General features: G+C 41.5%; 1 non-coding gene and 2 pseudogenes across 1 annotated transcript; 1 reads left to right on the top strand and 2 right to left on the bottom strand.

The window, feature by feature from the left end:
* The first annotated feature begins 3,302 nt into the window (after positions 1–3,302).
* On the top strand, positions 3,303–4,360 carry LOC142173826 (ATP synthase protein MI25-like; annotated as a pseudogene).
* Positions 4,361–7,945: 3,585 nt separating this feature from the next.
* LOC142174047 (18S ribosomal RNA) lies at positions 7,946–9,807 on the bottom strand (annotated as a pseudogene).
* Positions 9,808–24,837: 15,030 nt separating this feature from the next.
* On the bottom strand, positions 24,838–24,911 carry TRNAW-CCA (transfer RNA tryptophan (anticodon CCA)). The gene has a single exon. It is a non-coding gene; the product is annotated as a tRNA-Trp (tRNA).
* Positions 24,912–26,461: the final 1,550 nt, after the last annotated feature.

Genomic DNA, 26,461 nt, shown 5'->3' with positions numbered 1-26,461 from the left:
CCACCCTACATTTATATGGTGTTTATAAACCCCCTTCCTCCTCCAAAACTCCACAAAATAGTAATAAAACACGCAGCCCAACAGCAACACAAAACAGTCCACAAAACAGTCCGCTACAAGTGAATAACTCGAACTCACGGCTTCCGATCACCGTCCCGTGAGTTCTTACAAGTATAGAACGACTTACCATGAATTTACAGCAGAAAAAATGGATGAAAGAGAGCAGTAAACTCACCTTATTTGTTGGATAACTCAGCTCCTATCTTGGTTCTTCAAACTCTAAGTTTTACCTCCAATTGGAACTTGAAAGGGAGAGAAAATCAATTAGGGTTTGTGGGAAATTTTTGGGAGGATTCTTTGCAGAGCTTATGTCTGGTTATTATGCTCTATTTTAAGTCTAATATATGAAGAAAATAGGCCCTTAAAAGGCCTCTTTGGACGACCCGAAATGGCCCATTTTTGGGCTTTCATTTAAGCAAGTAGGTGACACACCTACTTGTCACCTAGCAGCTTGCGCAGTATCGCAAAAATGCACATATCTCTCTACTCCGATGTCGTATTGACAAATGGTTTAATGCTTTGGAAAATAGACTCATAGATCTTTAATTTGATGGGTGGAACACACCATAACTCTAAGTATATTGGGAGAAAATTGCAGTTACATTTGACCCAAAGTTTCAGTAAAACTTATGAATGTAACTTGTGATGACTTTCATCGACTTTTGTTCCACAACTCGCTTGACTTAAAAACATAACACACGGATGTAATACGACTAATATAAATCATAACATAATCTCTTTATCATGTTAATCACCCTAGTCTCACCCCAAAGGTACATGTTATAACATTCCCAACTTGTAGACTTTCGATGAAACATTGTTTTATTTAATTGCTTTAGCTTCTGAACTGTCCAACCCTCTTTGTACTTGTTGTTCATGATCTTCAATATTTGTAACCTCAGAGGTAACATGATTAACTTACTTTATATACTTTTAAATATTATCTCATTTTTTGTCCTACATTAGTTTGCTTACGACGCATTTTTACGTACGAAAATATAGGGTGTAACACTTTTTTCCTTCCAAAGCAGAATAATCACTCCTCTAGCTTATTACACTCGATCTACATCCTACCTAACTCAATGTTGCTTTTCTTCTTAGACACATAAGGTTTTTGCTGTCGTATTGCGGGTTTTTCACTTTGTTCAGTTACATTAGGGTTTTATACAACTCTGCCTTGGTGATTAAGTTCCGCTTTAGTTGGTGTGAAATGAGCGGATTCTTGGATAAGAGGTCTTGTCGGTATGGAACCTACCCTTCCGGAGTGACGGATTGTCATCCTATAGCCGAGTGTTTTTAATTTAGTTTAGAGTCGAGTGATGAAGCTCATGATTCTGTCGTTAGTGAGAAGCAAGTAAACTCTATAGCCCTAAACTAAAGGAGCAGGTCCAGTTCATTCAGCTTGAGGGATAAATTACATGGTTGACCTGTCAGTCCATCAAATGTCGTAGTTTATCCTTAAGAGCAGGAGGTTCCTTGTGTGAAACATAGATGTTGAAGCACGCACCTTTTCTTTATTTTACGCTATGGGTAAGGAGCCAACCCCAGTTCTCTTTAGGAGCCAACCCCTGAGTCTAATGCCTTAACGTCCCTATTAAGTGCCTCTCACAATGGACTCGACACCAATGGGGCGGGATTGGTAATCTTCTAGCTTACTCTGCTGGAACTATTGTGACTTCGATGCTACTAAGCTAATAAGATCGGGAGAAAAAGTTCTTACAGAAAGTTCATTTTATTTGATAAGTAATCAAGGAGCTATGTATATAGCACTTAGATGAGGCTTAGTGAAAAACTAAAGAGAACATATTCAAGTTAAGTTTGCCCAGGGGTAATCCAGCTACAAATGAAAGAGTAAAGAGCATTATCATCATTCCACTTCTAATTAGATGTGTTAGGCACAGTGAGATTTGCCAATCCTCTTAGAAATAAATTGAAAAATAAAATCAAGACTGCTTAGTGCTTGGTCCCAGATAGCACCTCCTGATGAACTACCCAGCTAGGCACGATCGCAGACAGACACAAATGGGGCGCCGCTTGCCTTAGTGAGCTCGAAAAAGGGGATGCTTTTGCACAAGAACAAAGGTTGAGTCATAGGGGATTGCTTCAGAATGGCCCACATACCATTCCGAGGGGTCCTCTCTCTTCCTCGTTCTATTTCTTACTTATGGATTGCCTTAAGAAAAGCATCATTTCCTTCCTTTTGCTATATTCAAAACAATTCTACCGACCAAGCTAGTTCACCTCTAAAATTACATATATAAGTGTCTTCTTTACTCCTCCTCTAGTAAAGAAAGGGCATCCTCATACCAATAGAGCCTAGCCAGAGAGAGGACATTCCCCATGTTACGGTTCAGAAAGATCTCCCGAAGTAGGCCACCGGGAGGTAAGATAGGCATATGCTTGTCTAACTCAAGACATATAGATATAGAAAGTGTTCAGCGAGTTTGAGGAATCGTAAGTCTCTTAGTGCAACTCCGAATAGCTATGTGATGGTTGTCGCAATAGTAGAATTCTGTTATTGTTTGATTTTTGGTTGTCTGATCACACTCGAAATATCATGAATATCCTTCGTCGTCTCTCTTCGATTTTTCATAGATTTTTCAAGAGTTTGGCAGTACTTTTCATTTCTCTATTTCTTATGAACCTTTTCTTTACTTGGATCATTCCATTTCTCGATTCCCTCGATTGGCCACTTTCTTTAATGGAGGACATTCCTCTTTACGGCAGAGACGCTGGAAGGGGTGTTAGTTCTTCGACCGAACCAAGTCTTCCCGCGGCTGAAGAAGATCCAGGGGATCAGTCCGAGATCGAAAGAGCCTTGGATAAACATGAATTGGCCAAGACTAAAGAACAAAAAGATCGCTTGGATGGACAGATTAGCCCTCTGATTGAATCGGAGAAGGCACGACTAGTTAGAAGATTATGGCACCGCAACTTGAGTGAACTTCCATTACCAAGTGAGATGGTCAAAATTATTATTAACCGCTTCGCCAGCAAAGCTGCCTATAATGCCAACAAACCCAATGTTCCCAGGGCAAATTTACGGAACTTGAGGGTTTGGTTGACACGAGCACAACAATCGGTGGAGCAGTATTGGAAGGGAAACATGAGTATATAAAATCATATTTCTTCAATAATTGAATGATATTTCAAGTAGAAGAGCTAACGTATTGTTTCATATTTAAATTTCTTTTACATTCCACGTTCCCTAAATGGATCCTATCAAATATTTCACATTTTCTATGATTATCTCTATTTCAGGTATTCGGGGAATCCTCCTTAATAGATGAAATATTCCTATTATATCAATGCCAATTGAATCAATGTTATTAGCTGTGAATTCGAACTTTTTGGTATTTTCTGTTTCTTCGGATGATATGATGGGTCAATCATTTGTTTCATTGGTTCCAATGGTGGCAGATGCGGAATCTGATATCGGGTTAGCTATTTTCGTTATTACTTTCCGAGTCCGAAGGACTATTGCTGTAGAATCTATTAATAGCATTCAAGGTTAAAGATGACTCCTAGGGAGTTACCAAAATACGAAGTTCTCTTCTCCTTTCTTTCTCTTCTTTCTTTTTGATACTTGGTTGGCAGGGTCACGACCTTTCTCATTGGGCGAGCGCATCCGATTCTAAAGTCCTTTCTTATTCTTAAACGGCTTCTCGTTCAGTTGCTGAAAGATAGAGATCGGGATTTCTAAATGAAATTGACTTCCACGAAAATACAGGCTAGAAAGATGCTATTGGATGCTATTTTATCTATTTGTACATCAAGTTCGAAGAAGATCTCAAATTATAACGATGAAATGATAGTAGCTCTGTGTATTATAGGCTTTATCATATTCAGTCGGAAGAGTTTAGGTAATACTTTCAAAGTGACTCTCGACGGGAGAATCCTGGCTATTCAAAAAGAATCGCTGCAATTCCCCAATCTTAACGAAGTAGTTCCTCCAGAATCTAATGAACAACAACGATTACTTAGGATTAGCATGCGAATTTGTGGCACCGTAGTAGAATCATTATCAATGGCACGCTGTGCGCCTAAGTGCAAAAAGATAGTGCATGCTTTGTTATGCCAAAACCTAAATGTTAAGTCAGCAACACTTCCAAATGCCACTTCTTCTCGTCACATCCATCTTCAGGACGATATAGCCATAAAGATGCGCGTCTTAGTGGGGAAAAGATTTTGCCCCCGGTGTAGCTCGAAAGTAGAAAGAGTCGAATTAATTCGAGAGAGCTTGGTGGTTTTAAGAATGGTTCGGGTGTGGTATTCTCTTAAGAAGAAAGAACTAGAATAGAATCTAATTCATGTTCATGTTAACAGAAGAGCGGATCCAATACCATGATGCTTGAGAGAAAAGGCTAGCCTTGTATATACGCTATTTCTGTTTATGTTAGAGGTGCCCAAAGCTAGAAGCAAGATTTTGGGTAAGTAAGATGGATGGATTTGGAAGCAAGTAAAAGAACTAGTTGCATAGATATAGATATAGAGAAAGTCCTTTCTCTTCAAAGGATGATATAAGGGTTTTGAGATCAGTTTTGATATCGAACAAGTTTTCGACCCGAAACACTCCACAAAGCTGTCGTAGGTGGTTACAACGAGGCCCACGACTTTCTTGATCACCTCATTATTCAACCATGGGTTAAGATGTGGCTAACGTCTCTCCGATGGTAGCGTATATTATGCTGGAGGTATCTCAAGCCTCCTCTTGTACCAATGTCTTCATTTTAGTGTTTAAGGAATCAGGTAATGAAATTCCGGTATGGACTTTTGTTGTTGTTACGACAGGCGGAGAGCAGTGCCCTATTGGTCTAATTCCTGCTTCCCTTTAGTATCGGTAAAGGGGCTGGTAAGCGCTTCCAAAATAGATTCCTTAATCTTCCCCGGACACCGAACAAAGGGAACCCTGGCTTCACTTGTCATAGTAAGCCCACCCCTATATAAGCTTTCCCTATCGCTCTGATGAACCTCTTTCCGCCTGTTCTCTAGAGTTGAAGAACAGATTCTTGCCTATCCCTTATTTGTCCATTAAGTCCATTTTCCACTAAAGGCAGCATAAAAAGCACCTAAATTATAATACGTAAGAGGAAGGACGACTAAGCAACTATGCTACAATTGACACCCCAAACTATAAACTACAACTGGAAATCCAACTTTAGGTGGTCATTATAATCAGAAACTCAATCTCTGGAGAATTTTATTGACCTCGCATATAACATGGGGAATCTAGTTAGCACCCATATTTAAGAATGAAAGAATAAACACTTGACTGGACGGTATTCACGAGTAGATGACAAGCATGAGTGAAGAAGGTTCTTATGCTACCATTTTTTTGTGGTAAAGAAGATGTTCTTGTTCTTCCATTCCCCAAACCCACTTCAACTTTCAAGATTAGGTTGGTGTTCCAATAGGCGAGAGGTGTAAGCACCACGAGGTATGATGCCAGATAGTACTAAAGACAATGAAAAAATTTAGAAAATGAGAGATATAAAAAAATAAGTAAAAGCAGAATGAAAGACGGTCCTATATTGACAAGGATGAGCTTTTTCACGAAGAAAGCTTCGCGCCCAACTGCTTGTATATCGATCGAAAAGAAGCAGCTGCAATTGCTATCAGTAGTTCTTCCTTCCTATCCCATCTATCTGTAAGAGTTGCATGATTCGCCACCATATTTAATAAGACATGACTAAGTTCGGGTAGATCTGCGTCCCATTTCACGGATGCATCGCATTGAAAATTGACTTGTCAGATTAACCACTTAGACGGATAGTTGCCCGTAATCCATTTCATTGGTAACTAAAATAGATCTAAACGGATTGCGTGGTACCCGGACCGAAGAAATTGAAAAATGAATTGAAAAGAATATCAATATAAGGCCCAGATGTAACTTGTGCGGAGCAAGCCTACACTGGCCTGCAACTGCTTTCTCATTGGCTCCATTAGGGTTCGTAGTCTCATCCTGAAAAGGTTTTTTCTTTCTCCGGATATACACTCAACTTTCCCTGCTATCATATCAACAATTCAGTCAATATCAGTAGTGGAGGAAGAAGAGTAGTACCATTTTTTCAGTTAGTCTTTAGAGTTTAATAATTCAACTAGTGGTCTTCTTGCCTAAAAAAAGGTGTCAACCCAACATGGGCAATGATAGACAAACTAAAGAATTCGAAGTGTGCTTGCTTTGTGCACCGGCACAGCATAATTTGAAGTTGCTCGGCGTACTAGCCCTATAACGGAGTCATACCTAACCACACTCTCTTAGTATAAAGCGTAGCAGGACCGTTGGCCCGATTTGACTCCCCACCCAACTGCCCTAGCGTATGTTTCTGAATCAACTGCATCGTAAGCTGCTATAGCTCTTGCCTACTACCTTAGAAATGGAAAAGAAACTCTATCCTCAACCCTTCCAATCCTTATTTCATGGTGGCAACTTCACCCCGTGCATCCTTTGGTTGTCAGCCCCGCCTAGAGGGAGGCGCTAAGGAAAGGGTGTAGCATTAAATCTGCCTCACCTATCAGAGGTTTTCCACCCTTCTGTTGAGCACCAATTGGTAATCAAATCTGACATCTAAAACAGAAGTGAGCACAGGTGAGAGTACCCCACTTTCTCGCATTCCTCTCCCCACGAGTAGAACACCAGAGATGCACAACTTGTTGTCCTTGTCTAACGAACGACGACGTTTGATTCTTCACTTCAAGCAGTAGAGTCTCTGCCTAAACCTACCTGTATAAAAGAAAAATAATGGATCACTAGGTCCCGAGCAATTCTACCTCTTTCCATTATCCAACGCTCATCCGTCCCCTTTCTCTAACTCTTTAAAGCTTTCAATAAAGCCTTCTTAGCTGTGGAAGAAGCAACCGGTCTGTTGGAAAGTTCCTGCATAAGTTGTTGGATCCTAATAAAAAAGCTTTTCTGGGGACGCGCTGTTCAAGTCGAGTTTCTTTATTGTCCCTTTCAAGACATCCCTTTTAACTTCCCTATTTCCAAAGGAATAAAGAAAGGTCGAAAGCTCTCTTTTGGGGGCCTCTTTTGTTGGGATCGGAGGCCCCCATTGCAAGGCTAGATCCAGACCCCCCATAGCTTGTTCAGCATGAGGAATGGCTGGCGGAGCATCAGGATCTCATTGATCCATTCTCAAGATCTCAGGTCCCCCTACCAACTCGCTCCCGGTGACATTAGGCACTACCTCATTTGGATTGGAAATAATATAACTGTCCATAAAACAAATCATTGTTGTGTTTTTTGGTATCGTCGAATAAAATGCAAACGAAATGACTTACTAGCCACAGTATAGCCCCGTCACAACCTACACTCACAAACGATAGTTGTTTCGAAATTGAAAAATAAAAATTACGAGGATGTAATGATACGTATTTTGTTAAGTTTTTGGATAATAGAGACAAAGGAAAAAGAATGACAAAACAAAAACTACAAAGGAAAAATAATATAATCTCACTCATTTTCATGTAAGATTTACTTAGCTCGCTCCTTGCTCGTGGAGCATAAAGAAAAGCGTTATCGGATTTCCATCGATGACTTAAGCCTCTTTCTTACGGGCCTTTAAAGACCGGCCATTATCGGACTCTTCTTATGCTTTTTTTTCACCGGGCTTGGACCATGTCTCCCGAACAATCTCAGTACATATGGCACAAGACGATTCCACATATCGAGATAGAAATGGGATCGGGTTTTTTCACGTCTTACCATAGTGACCGCTTTGTCTTGATTTCCGATTGACGAACAAGAAGGAAAACGGAAAAATTCTATTTTTGACTCGCCCCTGGCTACGTGTCCTTTGGACCCTTCGCCCGCCCTCCACCAGTGGAAGCAAGCTAGCCCCCTATGTTGGAAAGTTGGGGGAAGAGTGCATTTCCATCGCGAAAGATTCAATCCAGCCACAGGTTCCCCTACGGCTACCTTGTTACGACTTCACCCCAGTCGAAGACCCCACCGTGGTATGCGCCAATAAGACCACCAAAGGCCTTTGTGGCACTAGTGTGCCACAGAAGTCATGGGTGATCATTGGTCCGATGCTTCGGGCGAAACCAATTCCCAGGGTGTGATGGGAGGTGTGTACAGGGCTCGGGTACATATTCACTGCGGCATGCTGATCTGCGATTACTAGCTATTCCAACTTCATGTTCCTGAGTTATAGAGAACAATCCGAACTGAGGCAATCTTTCCAGATTCACTCCGCCTTACAGCCTTGCTTCCCATTGTAATTGGCATTGCATCACATGTGTGACCCAACCCATAAGGGCCATGCGGACTTGACGTCATCCCCACCTTCCTCCAGTATATCAATGGCAATCCTTCATGAGTGCGTCACGCACCTTTTTGTTTGTTTTAGAGCCTTTTGTTTGGGCGGGGCATACTAAACCCACTATGTACCACACCACCGGGTGGCTCGCTTGAATGCCGAGTCTTTCTCTGCCGTCAACTCGATGTCGTCGTCACCAACAAGATAAGGCCAAAAACATGACTTCACTAACCAAGCGATAAAGGACCTTTCTATGTAGAAATAGAAAGTGCTTCGAAAGGCGTCGACTACCTTCTTACTGACAGTACAGCTAGGTGTTGGCACTCAATTAGTAGCGCTAGCACGTCACTTGGCTCACTTTGGTTGCAAAGACTTTCTCCTTAGGCGCATGTATCAGCAACACAAAATGAGGGTTTCTCTCACGACACGAGCTGACGACAGCCATGCAGCACCTGTATGAAAGTCAGCACCATCTCGTTAAGGACAGGTTTTCTTGTTTATATGTCAAGGGATGGTAAGGTTTTGCATGTTGTATCGAATTAAAACACATGCTCCACCACTTGTGCAGGCCCCCATCAATTCTTTTGAGTTTCGGTCTTGCGACTGTAGTCCCCGGGTGGAGTGTTTCACGCGTTAGCTGGACCCCTGATATGTGTAGACTAAGGGAGAACACTCATCGTTTATGGCATGGACTACCAGGGTATCTAATCGTGTTTGATCCCCATGCATTCGCACCTCAGTATCGGTAGGGACCTAGAGAGCTGCCTTTGCTTTTGGCGTTCCTTCGTAGATCTCCGGATTTCACCCCTACAAATGAAATTCCACTATCCTCTGGTTTTGAGAGCATTCCGACCGTTTTTGGCGGCTTTCACTTTTAACCTGATTTACCGTGTACGTGCCCTTTACGCCCAGTAATTACGAAGAACACCTAACCCCTCCCCCCTCCCCCGTCTTACCGCAGCGGCTGGCACAGAGTTAGTCGGGGCTTCTTCCTCGAGTCCTGTCATGATCGCGCACTCGACGAAAGAGATTTACAAAAGGCATTGCCCTTCTTCACTCACACGATATTGCTGGATCGGGCTTTCGCCCAGTGTCCAAGATTCCCCACTGCTGCCCCCCATCCCCCCCCCTCCCCGGTCAGAGTCTGGGTCGTGTCTCAATCCCAGTGTGGCTGATCATCCTAAAAGACCAGCTAAGCATCATTGGCTTGGTCACCCTTTACCTGACCAACTACCTAATACTACAAAGTCTCATCAAACAGCGCTTTTTAGCTTTCTTTAGGATTTGGCCCGAACTGTTCGGTAGATTCCCACGCGTTAGGCACCCATTCTCCACTTTGTTCTCAACTTTTCTCACCTCTTGGGCGATACAAGCTACTTGTAGCTAGGAGCCTCTTTTCCTTCTGCCCAGCTCCCCGAAAACACGTTCGACTTGCATGTGTTAAGCATATAGCTAGCGTTTCTTCTGAGCTAGGATCAAACTCTTCTTTTGAGTATGATTGGGCCCTACAGTGATAGAACCTAGTGAACCGGGCGTACTATTTCCCAACCTTCTATGAACTTTTCTTCTCTTATGATTTTTGTTACTTTCTTTTTGATAGTATTGGTTTCGTTTAGAGTATCAGTCTAGTCACTCAACTAATCCACTCTTGGAGTACGTTTGGTATAGTAGTAGTCTGGTAGTTGAGACTTCGCCTCTTCTTCTTCAGTAAAGCTGAGCCCAACTATTATATTGATTATGCCAAACATAGCTTTAGAGGCTCTTACTAGATAGGGCAGCAGAATAGAAGTCTCACTACTAGCTTCCAGTCTTAAGTAGGCAGCGGTGGTCAGGAATGAATGTTATACTAAACTATCCGCCAATTCATTAGGACAACACTTGCTTAGTCTTTTTTCTAGCTTGATTGCGAAGCATGGTTTGGAAAGGTCTGCTAAAAGATCATATATATCAACATTCAAACCTATTCCTTTATGGCTGGCCCTAGTACTTAATGTCAGTTCCCTCCACATACATATGAAAAGTAAGCTAGCCGTATTAGCTCATCAACTCGCCTTAACGCACCCTGCACTATATAGGTGCGGACCTGCATATGGTATCACTTGCCTAATCGCTGCCAAAAGCAGAAGCTTCAATATTGACAGACTTATTGTCTCCTTTCTTATCTTTAAAAAGGGAAAATAAGAGAGGGATCACTCCTCGGGCAGTCGCTAACCATTGTGCATTCCATTCTGCTTACACCATTTCTTTGTGAATGCTTTGTTTTGCTCTTTGTCGTGCTACTTCTGCTAGCAACGAGCTTCGGATTCTCCTTAAGGCACCGTGTTGAGTAGGGATTTGAATAGAAACACTATTTACTCCTCTCCCCAGGCTCACTCCGCTCTATGCCCAAAGCTTTAACTCAATCACTTGGACAGAGGGATTTGACCTACCAACTTTAGGCTCGGGTGCAAGAACGGTATCCATTACCTGCTTCCCCCTCCCAATAATACATGTTTATCAACCACCCACTTACTACAAGAATTTATCATGATGAGAATCAAAGCAGTCTTGTGAATGCCCAGTTCTCCTATCTTCTTCTGGTCCTTCATATAACTCAAAACTAGGTTTCTTCTGTATATAAACTATATCTTTCTCTTCCTCAGAGATTGAATTGAAAGTCAGATGAATGTGATGAATGGTTATATGCTTAACACATTCAAGTCGAATATAGTATGAATGCTTTCTGTTATAAAGGAAGGAGCGAGGACTCCATTGCGGCATTAAGTAAGGAGTTGGAGGAAATCAAGGCGCATCCACTTCGTCATCTCAGTCTCTTTTTGTGCAAAGAGGTAGAAAACATTCCGCCCTTCTAGCCTCGAGTAGTGGATAATGTATCATTGATAGTAGTGCTATTGATCACTACTCTGGTATGAGTACCATTTTCTCTTCACTTAACCCAACAACATCATTGGGTAAGCTAAAGCTTGCTGATGGCTCTACTACTCCCATTGTTGGGAGTGGTACTGTGAAAGAAAACCATCTCGTCCTTACCCTTGAATTATCTTTTTGATGTTCCGTCTTTTAATCCCTTGTCTGTGAGCTCTTTAACAAAAAAAGCCTGAACACCAATATAAGTTTCGTCTCTGATCGATGTCTTTTTCAGGACCCGAGGACGGGGGGATCCTCGAGAGTGGACGTGAGGACAAGGGGCTCTACAAAAATTCCTTGAGACTTCTGCTCTTATGTCTTCCACATAGGCCTTGAATGCTTCTTCTTATAATGATGTCGAGTTATGGCATCGTAGATTAGGGCATGTTCATGTGTCAAAGGTTCGAGTCTTAGTTCCTAGTTTATTTGAATCAGGTGTGTCTGACTTGCAGTCTTATGTATGTAAGAGGGCTAAGCATATTCTAATGTAATATTCCTATAGTGAGAGTCATTGTAGTGTACTATTTGAGTTAGTTTACTCTGATGTACAGGGGCCTACCTCTTATATTTCTTTATCGGGTTATAATTATTTTGTGACTTTTTTGGATTCCTTCTCTCGTCTTACTATTGTTTATCAATAAATATCTAAGGATGAGATTAGTTTTATCCTTCCTTTGTATCAAAAGTCTGTTAAAACTCCATACAATGCTTCTATAAAAAGACTTAAGTCATATAATGGTAGAAAGTATATCTCCTAGAAACCGTTGCTGGTGTATTTGAAAAAGCAAGGTATTGAGTCTCTAATGACATGCCAATACACCCCACAACAAAATGGGGTTGCAGAATTGAAAACGATACATTTATTGGAAGTTATTAGGGCACCTTCCTTTGAGATGAATCTTCAAAAGTCTTTATGGTCTGAAGCAGTGTTAACCTAGGTTTACCTGATTAGTAGGGATACTTTCCGTAGTATTGAAAGGGACCTGTACAAGTGTTAAATCCTAATGCTACAAACTTAATTCTTCTACCTAATTTCTAAATGTATCAAAGTCCTAGGTAGTCAAGAAAAGTGGGATGCTATATTTCTAGGATTGGGATTCGTAAATTTGTTAATAGATTCTTGATCTATATCTTCCATTTTTGGGTGTGTGTTATGTCTATGTAACCGGGACCTCTCATGATAAATTGGATCCTAGAGCTGTGAGATGTGTCTTCACTGGTTATCCGACATCACAAAATTCTTTGATCCCATTACAAAAAGAAAGTATGTCTCTATGGATGTTACTTGATTTTCAAATCAACCCGATTTTCATGACCCAACCAAGAAAACCTTGAGTCATCAACAAGAAGAACCTGAGTCAAGTGATCAGCCGTGTTTTATAATCCCTATGTCATCTGCCCATAGAGAAAACAATGCTACTACTCCTCCAGGGGAAGATGCGGTCAAGACCAATTAGTGGAAGACATACTGACCTGACGGGCTAGTAAGACCTGCCCGCTTTATTGAGCATTTTCATTCACTGAAGCAACTTGAACAAAATAAAAGTAAAAGAAAGAAATTAATTGACTTCGAAAAGGAGGTCAATTAAATGAGTACTAACTCTCTTCTATTACTTTCTTGTACTAGGTTAACAAGAGATGGCCCTCTTTATTCACTACAATCCCGGAACAGAACAATCTTGTGTCATAAGAAAAGCTATTATGAAAATCGAATTTTTCTTTTTTTTTTTATTGGATTCATCCTGAACATCCCATTAATGATGGGGAAATCTGTTCGGAAAGAGATATTTATGAAATAATAAAAGCGGCATTATCCCTAAACTTTAAGAACACACAAAGAAATCATGCAACATAACTTATTAACATCATCTACAAGAACCATCCCTTCTTCAATGTTTATTGATACTAGTTGGTCGGTTCCCGTTCGCCTTCCCGCCTCCTCTTTGAACGCGTCCTCGACAACGTAGCGGTTCTTCAGTCTCCGCTTTTGGGGGTGGGAGTTCTTAGTCTATGGGGTTTCCTTTTCCTCAACCAATTCGGTTGTGTCATCCCTAAGATTGGTTTAACATTTTGTTATGAGCTGGCTGGATTAAAGGTCAGCACCTTCGACCGACCCTAGGGCCTATTCAACCCCTACTGAATTTATTCTATTGAAGCGTAATGTAAAAAGCTCCTTCTCGTCTTGCATTTCTTTGGTTTGGAAGTTCTAGAATGTTGTCGGTGGATTTCTATAACAAAGGAAAGCCTCCTACCCTAATACTATGCCATTTGATTGAAACAAGTTCCTTGCTGCTCACCACTACTCGAGGCCAAGGACGGGGTCGAACCGTCATTCTAGGATCTGCAGTCCGATACATTTCCATTATGTTACCTAGCCAAACCCGCTACCTAACGTGGCAAAGTCAAACAATTGTTCTTCCTTCGCCGCTCCTTCTTTTTCTACATATGCGGTGGTGGCAGAGAATAGGGGTCTACTTCTTTCTCCTTTTCCTTGCTCAATATTCCTTTTCTGATTGAAAGTAGCAAGCCACTCTACTACTAGTACAGAGGCCAGATAGAAGGTTGCTCATCCAGCCCAGCGGATCCATTGTTTATGCGGCAGTGCAATGCAGCTGAAAAAGGGAAGCCACTTTTTATTAGTAAGGTATAGGTTGGTTGGGGAAAACTCCAAAATTAGGGTTCCAAAAAGCTTACCTTATATTATATAAAGGATTGAGAAAGGGGCACCCCTACTATACCCTTAAACTATAAGCTAGCGCGCAACGGTTGAAAAGCCGTTGTTGTGTTCTGCTTACAGGCTCGAAAATGTCCCTTTCGCCTCTCCTCCCTGTCTTAGCTCTGATTGATTAGCTTCTTCCTTCACGCAATCTACGGTCTAACGACCCCCATGTTGTGTTGTATTTTGTGATCTTCTGCTTCAGTTTGCATTTTTCGGATAGCCAGGACCTGATCTTGATTTCTGATTTAAATCTCAGCGTAAGGTTTGGGGCGGCCCATCTGATTAGTTCAGCTATCACTGATGGAAACCCTAGCAGTTGTTCGGCTGCGTACTCCCCGTCTGCCTAGATCACACTCCCAAAGCAAATTTTTCTTTCTTCTTTAATTTGCCTTTCCTGCATCTTTCTTTCTATCCATATGTCAGCTTCACTTAGATAGATCTTTGTCGGGGGAGATTGGTGCCCCTTGAGGTATGCCCTTCCGGTGGGTTGTTCCTTTATCTATCTTTTCCATCCAGTACCCGCACTGCATGAGAAAATCTTCGTCTTCGATCTCTCTTCGCAACGCCTTTTAAGGGCTAAGACTTTTATTCAAGTCATTGATCTCATATCTATAAGCAGGGGGGTCTGCATTCACTATTAAGCCTACGCCCGTCCATTCCTTTCAAGGTTGATCCTTCCTTTAGACTTGTTACCTTGTTCGACCGAACTCATTGGTTCCGCTCTCTATTCGGTCGTAACCCAGTTCGAGAACCTTCTCTCATAGATTCCCTTCACCAAGTCATCGCCAACAATCAGGTCTTATCCCTTAGTGTCAAAGGGTGAGTTCTTTTCTTGTCTTGGCCATAAAATTTCTTTATTCTCATTGGAGAACGACTCTCCCGCGGCATGGTTTTACACATAGGGCCAACTGCTTTCTTTAACTCGCTTTCCCTTAGTCTGTCTAGTGCCTTTCGGTTGGGTTCTGCCCTTGGGGTTAGGTTAGATTGCTTGGGTTTTGTTTTCTAGTATCAAATGCAGTCAACGTGTCAGTCATTCTACCACCATTACACTTGTCAATCTTTTGCTCGTTTTCCTTTTCTCTTCCAATTCTCCCTCTCTACTATATTTGACAGGGGCATAAAATACCATTCTATCAATAACAATAAAAAGGTAGCAATTCTGTTTTAAATGGTTTGAGCTTGGAAGAAACACGCTATCTATCGATATGCTAGAACAGACTGCTATTGACTGCTTCGCCTATCTATTATATTATGGCCGACTTGGAGACATCAGTGGAAGACCATCATCTCTATCCGGGTACGATCATAGCTTCATTCATTTGTTGAACCTTGCGGATCACTATTAGCATTGAGGTCAATCACCACACTACCTCTATCATACATACGACATTAGACGAAGTGAGAGTGCATGGTCAACATACATCTAAAGTGCCTATGTTCTGCTTGCAACCAATACAACCATAACCTAACTTGCACGAGCTTCAACAAATAAAGTCGTTGGTAGTCCCGAGGGGGCAACATCCTCCTATAATAGTTAGCAGTACTGAACAAGCGAGTCATCGGTCCGAGGAAAGAAAAGGACCGCCTTTGAAAAAAAAAGACACTCGCTAGGCCATCAGAACAAAGGCGATTATGTTCATGCTTTAGAGGATCTGGCTAATTCTATATACAACTATCTAATTTTCTTCTATTATATATAAAGGCATAAGGGCGAAGGCCTATTTAGCGCCTTGGAAAAGGTAACCGGTTAGGTTGACTTTGTAAAGGTTACTAACGATCGGGTGAAGAATGAAAAATGTTTGCTAAAGCCCACGGGATAAGGTTTGCATATGCGATCATGAATCAAACAAGATGGAAACATTCAGCTATCGACAAACAAAGCCGGAACGTTGACCGCAAATGAAGGATGGCCAGGCCCCGGTTCCCAGGGTTAGGGTATTCCCTACTACGATCCTACTGAGATCAGAACTAAACTAGTTGATTCTCTTTGGCTGGCTGGCTTGTTGCAACCTTCGCATTTCCTGCCGAGATCCCATGTCTCTAAGAGGGCCATCTTGGTCACCCACGACCTTGGTTTTTTAGAGAATCTCGCTCCTGTGTCGTAGGACTTTTCCCTCGGCAGTCCACCGGGTGGGTTTGTTTCTCCTTCCAGTTTCGAGTGTCTTCTTGGATAGTTATAGTGGCCCATAGGCGCGAGATGTACCTTGTGGGGGGGGTCCCCTGTACATAGTCCTTTCAGGTAGTGGTCGTTTAGTCCATGGTCTATTGGATGGTCAGTGCAAGGCCAGAAATTTGAACACATTGATTCCGCTCGTTCTCGTCCTTCGCTTGAATGCCTGTCCCTCAGTGTGGTCAGTACTCCATACTGTCAGGCAGCGAAGCTTACACTCGTTTACTAATTATGACAGTTCACCGGGGCCTCTTTCCTCCTCCCTTTTTTGCTCGCTCATAGGGGTCGGGACACCCTCAAAGAGGGAGAGAGTCGACTAAGTATCTTAGCCATTGGCGGGAATTTCGCCCACATCCGATCCCCAATTCTTGTTCACCCCGGATGATCGTGTTGGGTGAATTGTGACCTCGTAAGATCGTGTCGGGTGAGCAACAGTCGCTTCCTCACAGTACTTACTTATGGGCTAACAAATCACACTTTGTCCATGTATACTAAAAAGAGACTCCCGAGAGCCAGAAGTATTAAAGGAATGTGCGCATCATGACATCGAAAGATGTCTCGCCCGAATGAATTAGTTGGTACTAGAAATGTTAGAAAAAGTGAACGAAAGAAGTAATACGAAGTGAAAAGGACAGAGACACTTCTCAACCAGCAAGCAAAGTTCGCACTGATGGTATACTTAGTGTAAGCGAGCTCTAAGATCACATCTTTAGAATAAAATCCGGTTAGAAAAGGAAATCCAATTAGAGATAAGCTGCCCATGAGCATCATGGCATAGGTAAAAGGAAATGAGGAGGCAAGCCCCTCATCTTCTGCATATCTTGCTCATCCGACATGGCATGAATCATCGAACCTGCACTCAAGAATAGTAAACACGTGATTCATTAAGTGAAAGACGTGAACCGAATAGTTAGAGATTCCGCAAGCAAAGATCATATAGCCTAATTGGCTTTAAGTTGAATAAGCTATGACCCTCTTTAGATCATTCTGTAATATTCCAGTGGTTTCCACAAGGAATGATGTCGTAGCTCGTGCAAAAGTAATAACAATCAAAGCTGTAGGTGGGTATTCAAATAAAGGGGAGCACCTTGCTATCATGAAAATGCCATCTGTTACCATAGTAGTTACATAAATCAAAGCGGATACTGGAGTGGGACCCTCCATAGCATCAGGTGACCAAGTATGCGATCCTATCTGTGCAGATTTCCCAATAGCACCAATAAAAAGTAAAATACAAATAAGAGTCATGGCATTCAATCTCATATTGGAAGAAACCCAAAAATTTTTGGGGGCACTAGCACGAGCAAAGAAGGTTGAAAAGTCTACTGTTTGAAATAGAGTAGAACAACCAAAACTCCCAGGAGCTAATCCAAAATCACCTACTCGAGTGACAAGCATAGCTTTTATAGCTGCTTTATATGCCTGATGTCGTGTAAACTAGAAATGAATTAACAAATATGAAGCAAGACCTACTCCCTCCCATCCCAGGAATAATTGAAGAGAGTTATCTCCAGTCACCAACATTGCCATAAAAAAAGTAGGAATGGATAAATAACACATAAATCGAGGGCTGTGCGGATCCTCAGACATATATGAAATGGAATAAAGAGGGACCAAGCTACTTATGAATGTAACCACAATTAACATCACTACGGTCAAGCTATCGAACACAGGGTCAGAAGTGAATTATGAGTCGGACCAATCTGCGAATCGAGCGAGCTCCCCTTGCATGCAATAATGTGGTGGTAAACCTCTCATTCTAATTCAGTTCTCTCCAAACCATGCAGGAAAGCTTCCCATCACACGGTTCACCAACTAGATCTTCCGCGGGAACCATATGTCCGAACAGGCCTGGAAAAAAAAAGGTCAGGTCTCGCTTTCATTTGCCACTCGAGTGTACGGCATTTGCCATGCTTAGGCCCCTTTTTCCCTTACCTAATGAAAGAGTCCACCGCCTGCCTTAGTAGCCTCATATAAGGCATGCAGGACTGCCCCTTTAGTAGGTGATTCACTACCGAAGCTAAGAAATGACTGGATCAATCAAATGAGGTACTACGAGCACTCTGCCCCATGCATCTAACCAGCTCACGTGGGTCACCGGTTCCACCGACTAGACCAAAATAGTGATTCAGTCGATACAGAGGTGCTCTTGAAGTGGGGGGTGTGTTGTCCCTATTGGGCAGGGCCCTTCCCCATAAGGCCCCACCGCCAGGGCATAAGCGCCCTCTTACTACCCATATGTGAGGCGTTGTCTTAGCCTTCCCTGACCAGGATCGCTTCAACACCTGTAGCATCTGTAATCGGCCTTCTCAACTGTATATTGATCGAGTGGTTACGTCCATTAAGTCCCCCCTTATTCCCGATATGCTATGGTACTCCGGAGTGGGTAGGAACCGGTCTAGTCCGTATCGCCGCGTAGCAACAGCTGCATCTCGATTTGATCAATTTAATCGAAAATTCATTTGGTGACTACACGGTCGCCAAAGAAGCCCCAAGAAGCATCAAACATTTCCGATGAGATCCATGGAGCAATTCTTAGATAGCAAGCACTAGCTCCCGGTGCGACTTCATAATAAGCAATCAAAGAGAAGATCGAAGAGAATGAAATGCAAATATTGGTTATTATAAAGGTTCCTTCTTTTCCTAGAAAACGTGTGAAACAACCTGCTACAATATTACCGAGCAGGGGTAAAAATATGATAAGTAGATATATAATATCAAGTGTGATCAGACAACCAAAAATCAGACAATGATAGAGCGGCTTGTGATTGAGTGATAGATTGATCGACGACGGAACAAGGAACGAAACTTTACGAAAGCTTTTTTGTAGACGTTCACTTGCATTACATCATCTTCAACCAACATCCACCCGAGAAGCCCATGGGATCTACTCTACAGATACCATTAAATCCCAGTTTCTGAGATACCACATCAGCCCTATCACCACTAATCCTAGGTTATCAGGGGACGCTAGGCATCAGAATTCAAAAAGTTCTCTTTTTTTGGTCAGCGGATTTTGCTTATCAAGTTCTTCTTTGATCTGCCGCTGTGAGAACACGACAATATTCATCTTTTTGTGGTTAATGTTCTCAATGGTGAATCGATCATTCAATATCCTTTTCCTTCTGTGACGGAATGGAAGAAAAGTAATGAAACATGTGATGGCTATTGAATAACCTCCTTTTACTTTCTCAATAATAAAGCCTTTGACCTTTATATTCGTTCGCCAAATCTTGTTCAGTTCCATCCAAGCTCAGTTTTGTCTGAATCTTCGTGGATGAAGTATAAGTCATTAAACCTGGCAGTTGCTCACTCTTTGATCAGTGATTCACCGGCCACTAGATAGATGAAGAATCTCCCTAAAATATGCTCTTTGATCAATGATTCAATGGCCATTTCTTCCCTTAAGATAAAAACTTCAGATTGTAAGGCGTTTCCACTACATAAGGAAAAACTGGAATTAGATATTGGAAATGATCGACTCAAATAGATGCTCATCATAAGCATTTTTTCCTCCTCTTCGTGTTCTATTGATTAGAAGCATCCAGCAGCGCCACGCAAGTAGAAAGAGTGTTGCTACTAAGATAAGTTGCTGTTGGGGAACTCGGTATAAGCAATTTTTCTCTTCCGCCTTTCTAGGCATCACAATAGCTCCCCCTTTTCTTTTTCAATTCATTCTTTTCACTCTACTTAGATAAGGCAATCATAACTCTCGACAGAATATAAAAGTGGACCACAGGCCCGTGTAAACACATCAACGAACTCATGTGGACACTCCTCATCCCAAGGACAATCTCTCAAATACCCATGTTGATGTTGTTGACCCATTTTTCTTTTCTTTGCTGATTCCTCTCAATGTAATTTTCCAAGTTGCATTAAGTTACTTACGGATGTATGCATGCGGTGCGGTAACACTTTGGGGTGAACACCCATCCGAACAAGTAGGGTCAATAGTTCAGCATTTAGGCTGTAACATTTAGCAACAAATAAATATTTAACCCAACAAGTGCTCTCCGAACCAAGCTAGATAGTCTCCTATCACTAGGCTCACCAACCAACCTGGACTTTTTTTTTATTATTCCTATCGGATATCAACACAAACTATAAGGATTGTTTCCAGCCATGAGTTCCCTTATGACATAAGCACTATTGGGTAGGGTGGGACATTCCATCAAACCCTTTGAGAAGGGGACCAATCTCGTATTTGATGGTTGGCGTGGCGATAGGCTTCGTTTCTACGACTGCCTTCCCAACCATTGAAAGCCTTAGCGAGAAAGGTAAGGGGCGCACAAACAAAGAATGTCATTGTGCGGGGATGCGATTCGCCAAGCTGGGAAAGGAAAGCCGTCGGACCCTACCGAAGTACCAAAGGCTTTGAAGGCTTACACCTCCCTATTACGGTACCTAAAAAAAGGCTTTCAGTAGTTCCCTTAGAGTCTAATTTGAAGCGCTATTAGTTGTAGTTGTTGCCAAACAAAACCTTTCATCCTTTTCACTCCGGATTCTGATCTATGTGATGACCGGGCGGTACAAAGTAAACCTCTTCCATAGAAGCAGGTAGTAACCTAACCTTTAAAAATTTTTTTAAGGGGGGACCCTCTGATCTATTAATGGAAAGATCTCCATGTGTGGCGTGATAAGGAATCCTAGAAAAGATCAATTGAGACTCCCTCCACGGTCCCACGAAGATCTCTATGTACTTGTCCAGGACAAGTGAGATCTTCAGTCTGCGTGCCTGAGAGCAACTCAAACAAAGAAGAGTCTGGTCCGGTCTGAATTTAGGCATGACCCGCCAATCTGCTCCTAGGTTCGGAAATGGTGCCGGACGAGGGCGCCGCTATGCCCCATAATCAATCGAATGGTCCTTCAACCTTCGTTTGATTCCGACGGTCAGCATAGATCTCATGAGACCCGCCCACTATTACTACGTAAAAAGCCCTGCCCTTTCCTTCGCTACTAGGAAAGTAAGCAACTTCTATTAGTGCTAGACCTTGAGTCGAATTGATCGTGTCATGTGCAACCTCTATTAATTATGGTTCATTAATGACCATTGATTTAGACTCCTTCCCCCTTCTCAACATACAAAAAGATCAAGGGGGGCCTGAAAGCCCCCAAAGAACCGAAACGGAATTCGATTCACTCTACATTCTCTCATAAGTAAATAAAGCTCGCCCTAGGTTGGGTCTTTCCCGATTGTTCTATTCCCAGCATGAGTAAGATGCCCATAAGAGGTATTCCAGCGCGCGGATGATCCGTTGAGAGTTTGTCTTGGTAGGGAACTGTACAATCTTTTCCCCTATTGTATTGAATCAATAAGAAAAGAGGTCAGTGCTATGGCCCCCTATTGTTTGATCCAATATTGGCCGGGGATGAGCCCCCACCTCCATAGATCCTTGGTGTGACCTCCCGTTGTTGTCCTTGCTTTTAAGAAAGCGGAGTGGAGCCAATTTCTCGTACTTGCTCAGTGTGCCCCCTTTCTTCGCGTGCCCCGCCCAGTTCACTGGGCAGTTGGCTTACTAAGCACTTGCCCGCTACTTCTGCCGCCTACTTGGCGGGTTAAATGCTCATTATCCTGACTTTTCTCTCTGCTGGGGCCCTCTCATTGCTATAGCCATAAGCTATGGCAACTCCAGCTTGGAACCACAGGGGCCCTCCCCGCGAGGCAAGAGTGGGCTCAGCGGTCATCCTCCATTCAAATTATGTTAGGGGTTTTTTCACTTTTGCCATATCTAGAGAGATACTACAAGTCCTCCATCCCAGATTCCATCACCGCGGCCATCTGGTTCACCGGTACTACCAAAAAGTCTCATGCTTACGTTACTGTTATTGATGGTTTGATTATCTTGTACCACGAGGACCCCAATCGTGCTTTTGGTTTCCATTCCAATCATCATATTGATGATAAATCTCCTCGTGCTATGCCATAAGAACTTGGAGTCCGTATCATGGGGAAGGTGTAGTATAAGTACAACCGACCCCATGTACTGGTAAGTAGTGACGAGGTTAAGGCGGGTCACTTACATTACCTGCACGCAATATTAGTAACAACAACAATAATAGAAATAAATCAGGTAAGTCATTTATAATAATTGAAGTCAACTCAGCAGTTATAACCAATTATCATTTCTATTAATTCTGGTGCAGCGTGCAACCCGCTCACACAATATATATACATACATACATACATATATATATATATATATATATATATATGTATGTATGTATGTATGTCGACGTTTTAATAAGTCTGTTGCGGCGTGCAACCCGATCCCCCAATATGAACTTTTCATAAGTATGTTGCGGCGTGCAACCCGATCCTCCAATATGGACTTTTCATAAGTCTGTTGCGGCGTGCAACCCGATCCTCCAATATGGACTTTTCATAAGTCTGTTGCGGCGTGCAACCCGATCCTCCAACATATTCATTTACCAATTCTTATAGGAGAAATTTCACCAATAAATGCAACAATTAATATAAAATTATAAGACAACAACCATACAATAATTATAATTTAATTATGAAACAAACAATGACAAATAGCAGATTATTATGGAAATCAAGGAGAAAATAGGCAGGGTAATATGCTAAATGTCAAATAACAATTAAAACACATAATTCAAATAGCATGTAACAATTAATGCAGGAATTCGAGAATTTATATTTGACAAAGAATAGGAGAGAAACAGTTATTATAATCATAAATTTATGATTTTTCAAGTAAGCAGGCAAACAATTAATTTGACGACGTATAGACACTCGTCACCTCGCCTATACGTCATTCACATGCAATTCACATAACAATTTAATTAAGGGTTCTATTCTCTCAAGTCAAGGTTAACCACGGCACTCACCTCGCTTTGCAAATTCCAATCAATTACTCAACCACACTTTTCCTTTTAAATTTGTCTTCGAAAGCTTCAAATACATTCACAAATAATTCAATATACTCAATACGAATCATAGGAATTAATTCCATATGAATTTACTAATTTTTTTGATAAAAATCAAAAATTCATTAAAATATTCGACAATGGGACCCCACGTATCAAACCCCGAAAAAACTCACGAAATACGAACACTTGTTCTGCTACAAATTCAACCATACAAAAATTATCCATTTGCGATATCAAATGGACCTTCAAATCTAAATTCAACCATAAATTCACGGATTCGTGATATAAAGGAGTAGGCAGATATAAATATAATCAATATAGGATAAGGAACACTTACCCCAATGTTTTCCTATGAACATGGCCCAAAAAATCGCCTTACCCGAGCTACAAATGGAAAAGAGTTGAAAATGTGTCGAAACCCCATTTCCAGAACTTAAGTTCTGTTTCTCGGATTTTTACCCTTCGCGAACGCGGTCAGTGCCTCGCGTTCGCAAAGCACAAATTTGTGTTGTCCAATATTTACTCTTCGCGAACGCAATGCCTGCCAGGCTTGGCCTACGCGAATGCGAGATGTCCTTCGCGAACGCAAAGGCTAATTTTCCTGGCCAGCCTCTTTTCCTTCGAGAACGCGAGGCTTCGATCGTGAACGCGAAGCTTCACACCTCAAGCCTTCGCGAACGTGACACCCTTTTCGCGAACGCGAAGAGTAATTTTTATTTGCCTCTAGTTTCTTCTTCGCGAACGCGAGGCCCCTCTCGCAAACGCGAAGAAGGATACCAGAAGCAGATTTCTGCAGTTTTTCCCAAGTCCAAAAATGATCCGTTAACCACCCGAAACCAACCCGAGCCCTCGGGGCTCCAAAACAAACATACACGCAAGTCCTAAAACATCATACAAACTTGCTCGCATGATCAAATTGCCAAAATAATACCAAGAACTACGAATCGGATACCCAATCAAAGGAAATTTCCAAGAAAACTTTAAAACTTATATTTTTACAACCATACATCTAAATCATGTCAAATAGATTCTGATTCTCACCAAATTCGGCAGAAAAGTTATAAATATTATAGTGGACCAACAGCGGGCTCCGAAACCCAAATACGCACCCGAGGTCAATAAATCCAACATCAGTAATTTCTTAAAAATTATTAAGCTTTTAAGCTTTTAATTTTTCTTCAAAATTCCTTATCTCGAGCTAGGGACCTTGGAATTCAATTCTGGGCATACGCCCAAGTCCCAAATCACGATATAGACCTACCGGAATTGTCAAAATACTGATCCGGGTTTGTTTTCTCAAAATGTTGACTAGAGTCAACTCTGTTGAATTTTTAAAGCTCTATTTCACATTTTAATCCATTTTTCACATAAAAACTTTCTGAAAAATTTTACGTACTGCACACACAAATCGAGGGATGATAAATGGTGCTTTTCGAAGTCTTAAAACACAGAATTACTTATTAAATTTAAAGATGATATTTTGGGTCATCACATTTTCATTGAGATTCATGCCAATTCAGATTAATATTTAGGTATAGATATTACCTCTTTTTTTTCTCCTTTCAAACAAAGAAAAATGATTGAAGTTTTTCTATTTGGAATCGTGTTAGGTCTAATTCCTACTACTTTGGTTGGAATATTCCTAACTGCATATTTACAATACAGGCGTGGTGATCAGTTGGACCTTTGATTAATTAACATCTCTTTTTCTTTTGATTGACCTCCTCCTTTCTTTAATTCACAGGCACAGGAGGTCAAATTTCGATTGTTGTGAATGTTACTGAATGAATCTATTTCATTCTAATTCGATCTAAGAAGAAACAAATCACGCTCTGTAGGATTTAAACCTACGACATCTGGTTTTGGAGACCCACGTTCTACCGAACTGAACTAAGAGCGCTTTCTTATCACAGTAGATAAGACTGTAAAGAAAAAGAATTCTTTTTGTACCCCCAATATATCTTGCATGCATATACTCTCATAAAATAAAAATCTGTATGTCCAATTTGAATCGATCTCAATGGATCCCTCGTTACTGCCCAGAAGAGAAGAATAGTTAGGGATGACAAGATTTGAACCCGTGACATTTTTTACCCAAAACAAAGGCGCTACCAGACTGCGGTACATCCCTTTTAATTGGTCTACAACAGTGTCATTGTAGAGAATCCCTTCCCACCACTCTCACCGTAGGTCGAGCCTCCTTTTCAGTCGCCTTCTACATCGTTATTGTTTCCATAGATATCTAATTTATCTTGACATTTATTATTTTTTGGTCTTTATTGATTTATATACTCATCATCATCCCGTCGCTCCTACCAATGCTTACTTACAACTAAGCAAAACAAAGGGTTCTAAATAAGAAGCCCTTTGAATAAGCGAGGCTTTCCGGATAGAAAGATTTTCATGCAACAAAGATCCCAATTCCGTGTATCCGGTTAAGGAAGCCCTGCTCGCCAGCCTCCACCTAGACAAAAAAGGTGAGCGCCTTGCATGAAATATTTCTTTACTAAGTAAGATAAGGCAATAAGCAAGGGTGTAGCAGCTGCACGAAGTTGCGTCTTAGCGCATCTGTTTTCTTGCTCGTTAGCGCTGTTTTTTCATTTTTGAAAGAAGCGGCGGAGCTTGAAGAAGCGAAGCGAGCCTAGAGTAGAAGCCTATGGCATTTTTCAGGCCCCTTAGATATGTTATTAGTCAAGCGCTAGCGCCTCTTTAGAGTAAGTCTTTTCTGTTATCAATGAAACCGAAAGAAAAAAAATCAGTGTGTTTCGTATAGATTGAGACTTGTAGCTTGATTCTTTACTCATTCCATATTGGGAAGAATTGCAGGAAATCGTTCAATAACACTTCTTCCTATTTCTTTCTCAATGATATACGACGATCAAGACAATTCCCGTGAAACTCTTTCATTTCATAGAAGTGAATTCTTATTCTTACGAAGCAAATAAAATTTCCTATTGATTTGTCCCCTAGTCTGGACCTATTCTGATTCTGAATTATCCGTCGATATGTCGTACCCAAGGACTATCAAAATCGAAATAGAGAAATTCTTGGGTAATCTCAATGGGTTTAGAAACCACACGTTTCTCTGGATCATCATAGCGTACTTCCACATATCCACTCACAAGAAAGTCTTTTCGTAATGGATGACCCTCAAAACGATAATCTGATGATATATGGTGTAGATCCGGATCTTTGATGGAAGAAACACCAAACATATCCCAAACTTCTCACTCCCACCGGCCGGCTAATGAAAATAGAATGACTACAGGAGATATTCGTGTTACTTCGTCTGCACTGCTTTGTACACGAATGCGTGAGTTATACCGAATACTCATTAAATTATAGACCACTTCAAATCTTTGTATTCGAGATGGATAAACAACTCCGCAAAAATCGATTGAAACTTGAACCTTTGTATAGGTATGCAATTTCATAAAGCACAACAATTGA

This window comes from Nicotiana tabacum, chromosome 19 (assembly GCF_000715075.1).
Source record: "Nicotiana tabacum cultivar K326 chromosome 19, ASM71507v2, whole genome shotgun sequence".
NCBI lineage: Eukaryota > Viridiplantae > Streptophyta > Magnoliopsida > Solanales > Solanaceae > Nicotiana > Nicotiana tabacum.
This window is presented reverse-complemented; position numbering and strand designations above follow the sequence as displayed.